This window comes from Coptis chinensis, chromosome 4, assembly GCF_015680905.1.
Source record: "Coptis chinensis isolate HL-2020 chromosome 4, ASM1568090v1, whole genome shotgun sequence".
Lineage (NCBI taxonomy): Eukaryota > Viridiplantae > Streptophyta > Magnoliopsida > Ranunculales > Ranunculaceae > Coptis > Coptis chinensis.
Window position 1 is genome coordinate 4180796 of NC_141459.1, and position 6361 is coordinate 4187156.

The window sequence follows — 6361 nt, forward strand, 5'->3', positions numbered from 1 at the left end:
AAATATGAGCTAATACTGACCAGAGCAATGCATTTGCAAAGAAAACTATTAACTAAGTGGGAATTGTATATGAGTTGATGGAATATATTGAACAAATAAAGACCACTAATTATGCTAGAAGTCCATATATTTCAAGCTAAATAGTTTTCGTATATAGAATTTCTCTTAATTTCCTATATAGATTCTCGATTTTCCATACATTTTAAGAAATTCACAAAAAGAAAATGGCAAGTAGTGTGATGTGCTTGGTTATTATTTATAGGTCCTCATAGGGTTATCAAGAAGAAAATGGTAGTGGCACTTTCAGAGGTAGTTGCTCGATTAATTTCAGTTTATCCATCTATCTTTTGGTTGATATAATGCAGGTCCAAGTATAACAGTCCCTAGGACTCTTGAGTTGGCTGCTCCACACAGTCACGAGGATTCAATAATAGGGGGCTCCACTAATTCTCACTATTTTTTTTTTTTTTTTTTTGAGTGAATAGTTACTTTTTGGGTTTTGACAAAATTAGGGAATTTGGTGTTGTCAATGATTTTCTTTGAACAATTTGGTGTTGTCAATGATTTTTCAGGTAAGGCATTGTTGTAGTTGGTGGAGGGTGCACCTTGTTGAGACTTGCAACAAAGGTTGATGCTATTAGGGATACTCTTGATAACAAGGAGCAAAAGGTATATGTCGACATATACTTCTTTTGGACTTGAATAACTTTAGTTTACTTTTTCTTTCTCTGTGAGGCAATTATGCATTGTTTTGTTATATTACTTTGCACGATGTTCATTATCATGGGCGGATGGCAGGTTGGGGTAGGTATTGTTATAAGGGCCCTGAGCTATCCACTAAAGCTAATTGCCAAAAATTCTGGTGACAATGGAAGTGTGGTCATGGTGAGGGTAAGCATTTCACCGAGTAAACTGAACAAGGATTTTATTATTGGTTTTGAACTTTAGTGGGTTTGTTGTACTTTGATGCTCGGGTGTTAATTTTGCAACATCACATAGTGTAAAGAAAAATAAACAAATATAAAAGTATTATACATCAGGATATCTCTTTATTCTTTATGTTTTTCCACTGAGGATAACAGATTTGTTGTGTTCATTGTTTTCAGTTGGTGCATCTTTAGCTTAATTTTATAGTCGTTAAACACCTATATAATTTAGGATACATTGAACAACCTAACCTACACAATTTAGGATGATGAGTGTATTTGGTAGGTTGGGGAGAGTTAATATGGCTAACAGGGTTTTCAAGACAGCGATTTTCATGAAATTATTGGTTATAAGATGATTCCAATTGCACATGATGAAATAATTTCACTTACCACTATAATAGCCAAACATTACTCATTCACTTTCTATCACCAACACAGAGGTAGGTACTTTGGTCTTATTCTTCTCACGAGTTGGCGAGAATGCTTATAAGTGATATTAGAGGGCCATGTCAGCATAACTTTAAACAATAACACTTCTTAATTGTAAAGGAGGACAATTTCTTATATTATATGTATGAAACCCCAAATCAAACTACATCAGTCCCATTGGATTGGAAGACTGTAGGTTTTTACCGTTCACCTACTTCAGTTTTGAGTGGTAAGGTTAACTGCTTGCACCAACTTCTTTCTTTTGAACCATTTTGCATTTGGGTTTTCCAATACGTTCATATACATGGCATATTACATGGTTTTTGAATAAAACTAATGTATTACATGTTCCTCAATTTGAGAATCAATTTATCTATTTTTGTATACTTTGAATACTGATGTGTGGCACCTGCCATGCTAAGTTACTTAGGGTTTGGTTATTACATAGCTTAGGTTTAGGCTTTACCATATTTGAATACCCTCATGATCACACCATCACAACATGTTTGCATATACACCATCCTGTATCGCACCATGTTAGTAGTAATCTTAAACAAGTAGTTGAATACATATTTGACGAGCTTCCCAATCTCAAGAAAATGGTTTCAAATCATCAATCCTTCAAAGTTGTGCAGTTGCAAGATATCAAGTCTACTCCTTAAGGATTGTAGAAGGGGATGATTTTTGGTTTATTATGTGTTTGTCATTGAAAAATTACCTTTAGCTTCTAAACTTCATAATGGCTCTTGATCTGGCTTGGGTACTTATTGTTTGTCTTTAATAATGAGTGATTGATATGGTGGTCTTACTTACAAGTAGGCTGGATTTGTAGGATTTTTTCAGTGTTTCGCTATGATTGTTAGCTTGAATGTTGTATTTAGTAGATAATATTTTGTTACTTATAGATCTAATCAATTGCATTATTTATGTTACATTTCATTTCCAACTAACCATTGCAATATTTCAGGTTGTGAGGTTAACTCTAATGATTATCAGGATTAACTGATTATGATTTTAGTTTATGATCAACGACTTGGAATATATCAATTAAATATCTATTAATTGTTTCTAAGGGTGACAAAATTTGCAAGAAGAAAATTAGATTTGTTTTTAACACTAGATCCATGAGAAGTTGGAGCTATATACCAGGTAGAGCTGTTATATCAATTTGAAGTCTATTTAGCATTTGTGTTTATGATATAGTATACTTTATTTTTTATGTTTCTTTTGAAGATTGTGAATTGTAGTTGATTGGCTGGTTTAGGAGTTCTGCTAGGTAGAAATGGCAAGGAGTGATTTACAATAAGGAAAGCAACTCTCTGGAGGTGGGGAAGAAGGAAGGTGAAACTTGAATTCCCTCACTGAAGAATCCCCACGGTTTGCTTCATTGAAATCTCCATCAACTTATAATTATTAGATAAAAGTTGGTAACTTAGTTCAGGTTTTATGTGCTTTGTTATTCGTTGACATATCCCAATCTGATTAAACTTTCTTACATTTCAAGCAGATTTCTCAGCACATTATTCTCCATCGTCGTAGAAAAATCGTTGGTTTACACTAACAATTGGCTATGTAAGCAAATCAGCACACCTGATGCCAATGAGGAGACAATCCTTGGACGTGGTAGGTATCTGGATTACAACTCAGTCTTGATATTTACATTCACAGATTAATTTTTCGACCACATAATCTTTTCACATGATTAAATGTATATATCATAATAAAGCTAGGCTACATGAAATATTCAAGGTAATCCATGTACTCTGTATTCAAGTATTCAACTTACATATGAACAGTGACATTGTATTTCAAACAAATCTCCCTTAGTAATATGATATGCTCCTCGATCAACACCATTACAAAAAAAATTCTTTTACATTTTTAGTTAGTATTGAAGAGTAAATTAAACTAATTTTTAACTAATGACTTCTCCAGCCCCCAATGCATCCCCACCAACCTCACCACACGAAGAGCGTAGTAGATGGTTTGGAAGTTTTAAAATTTCCAAAAAAAAGGGGCAAAAAGGTTGTCATTGCGAACGCAAAATGTGGGCGAGGAGGATGAAATTGAACTTGGGTTCAATTTTCCACCGCGTTGTGAAATCGAGGAACACCCACCATTAGCGTTAACTTCGGTTCGACACGTAGCCAATCGAGTGGTGGAGTCTCAAGTAAGTTTTAGATTTTTTTTTATGTTAATTATTATTAGGGTTAGTTAGACTTACCCCCTTTACTAGTTGCAATTTTCATTTTCAAAATATTAGTGATACCCCCATTTGAGTGATCTAACGGTCGATTTCTTCATCCGAAAAAAAAAAATCATCTCAGTAACCGTTGGATCTTGCAATTGGGGGGGGTATCACTAATATTTTTGAAAACAGGGGTAACACTAATTGCAACTAGTAATTGGGGGTAAGTCTAACTAACCCTTATTATTATTTATGTTAGTTTATATCAAGTTTGTTGTTGTGTAATTAGTTTGAATTTGTCGCATTGTTTTAAAAAAAAATTAGTTGTAATTATATCGTATTGCGTGTTGGTTGAATGTAGGAAGTACACCTATGGAAAGTGCGTTATGCACTTTCAAATGTTGTGTCGTGGTGACATTGTATGAAGTCAAAAATGGATCCTAATTTTGTCACGGTTACCAATATTATAGCCGCCACACCATTTGGGTATTTTTTGAATTCTAATTTGGGACAAAATGATCAAGTGTTGTTGTTTGGGATAGTTGAGCGGTGGTGGCAAACTACCCACACATTCCATTTCCCATGGGGTGAGCTTGGGATTACCCCTCTTGATTTCACAATGCTCACGGGTATCCCACTTGGTTATGGAGATGCCGTTCCTTTTGATGAAAATTTAGAGGTTTTTACTATGGCGATGAGTTTCTTTGAAGGTTTTGATTTGGATGAAGATGATGAGGAAGACGGGTTTTTGAGATTATCGGCTGAGCAGTTTAAGGGAGGAGCTATAAATATGAGTTGGTTTTCTTCGAGATATTTGAATAGACTCAAGGAGAAGCCGAAAGACTATCATATTGGTGAGGAGTCGATCCACGAGTATGTACGTGCCTTCCTCTTCTACTTTGTTGGCGCGGTATTATTTGGATATGTTGATAGTTATTTACGTATCGGGTGGATGGCCGCTGTCTCAGACGTAGAGAGGATGTGGGATTATGACTGGGGTCAATCCATCTTGGCATACTTTTACTGTTGGCTAGACCTCGCAGTTGAGACGAAAGCCGCTAAAGGCAATTTGTGCGGCTTTGTTTAGATTATACCGGTAAGTCTTATTTATTAAGTTATTATTTCATTTCATTTATTTATCTAATTGTTAATATATATATATATATATATATATATATATATTGATATTGTATTTATTCTATTGATTTAGTATTAGTGGTACGAACATTTTCATGTGATGCATCCTGTATTGAAGAGGTTGGAAGAGGATGAGACTCATGACCTGATTCCACGTATTCAAGCATGGGGGCTTCATCGTAAGCAGATAGGGTATGGGGATCTATCGCATAATATTCACAACACTCGTCAGCAGATTGAGCTTTTAGGAGCCACCCGCATTGAGTGGCAACCCTGGGTCGAGTCCTTCATATTTCAGACCCTTTATGCGGATATTCCAGATGTTCCCGAGAACACTGAGTACCGTAGACTATCCTATATGTGTCATAGAGTAAGGTTTCTTTCTCAGCGGTGAATGATACTTATAGGGTCAGTAACTGCATGGTACCTTGGGGACAGATGTTGGCGGCAAGTATCTGGAGAGATTGTTATACCTTACCCACCACCGATAGATATGACAGCCTCTGATATTATTCCTGCTGCTCTTTCACACTATAGAGCAAACCCAAATGATTGGCCAGACGCATCAGCTTTCATTTTTACGGGAGACTATGACTTGTATTGGAAGAGGGTTGGTTGAGGTCTCTTGCTAGGTGTGTTATACCGGGGCACCAATTTTGAAGGGGTTACTTCGAAGCATTGAAGCCCGACATTCATTTCCCAGAAGGAGTGGAGTTGCCACAGTCACAGCACAGGGTGTTTCATGATATTCACATGCCGCAAAGAACTTCATAGATATTTGATGAGGATGACCTTTGGCACTGGAGCATGATTACTTCTCAGGGGCAAGATATGAGCATACCTATTCCACCAGTAGATGCCGCAGTGGTAGCAGATTTGTCAGTACAATTTGAGCAGTTAGCCGAGGTTAGTTTGATTTGAATTTATTCATGATTTATTATTATTATTATTCACTATAACCCCTAACATGCATTTGTTTTGTTAAACAGGATGAAGTAAGGTCGGAGCTCCTTAACGACAGCTCTCTCTCAGTTATGCCATGCGTGCGTCCTTCATGGAGTCCTCTCGTCGCAGTTTTGAGTGCTTACAAGAAGAGCGGAATCGAACTTTGCAGTTTCAGAGACGTGTGCAAGAGTCGGAGAATGCTATAAATGCCACACCTCAAGCTCAACCTCAACCAGAGAGGCGACAATGACGTAGGGAGGAGAGCTCTTCGACCGAGCCTTCTCGTAGGAGGAGGAGGTCTCAATAGATATTTTTTTGTAGTTTGTAATAAATGTGCGCCATTACTTGTCTTATAGCGTTTGAGATTGTTGTTTGTAATGACTATTGATTTAGCAGGTTGTTTTTTTTATGAGTTTTGGATATGAATATGTCATTAAACAAAGGAGGTTATGTCCAAAAAAATTCAGAAATTATAAGTTAGTTTTTTTACTGAGTTTCTGTGTTAGACTTGGGTGTTGTTTATGATTGTTGTTTGTCTTATTTATTATTTCCAAAGTATATTAGCAGGTTTTGGATATGAATATGTCAATAAAACAAATGAGGTTATGGCAAAAAAAATTCAGAAAATTATAAGTTCGTATGTTTCCAAAAATTTCACATTCGTTTAACTCATTTCACTCATTTCACTCGTTCCAAAAGTTCATAGGTTAGGCTAGACCTCGCATTTAACTCA

The 6361-nt window shown here is 36.1% G+C and overlaps 1 long non-coding RNA gene across 1 annotated transcript; it reads left to right on the forward strand.

Moving 5' to 3' along the window:
- Positions 1 to 3913: 3913 nt before the first annotated feature.
- Positions 3914 to 6019, forward strand: LOC147501315 (uncharacterized). The gene is made up of 3 exons (XR_015219797.1): positions 3914 to 4642; positions 4757 to 5589; positions 5673 to 6019. It is a non-coding gene; the product is annotated as an uncharacterized LOC147501315 (long non-coding RNA).
- The last annotated feature ends 342 nt before the right edge of the window (positions 6020 to 6361 follow it).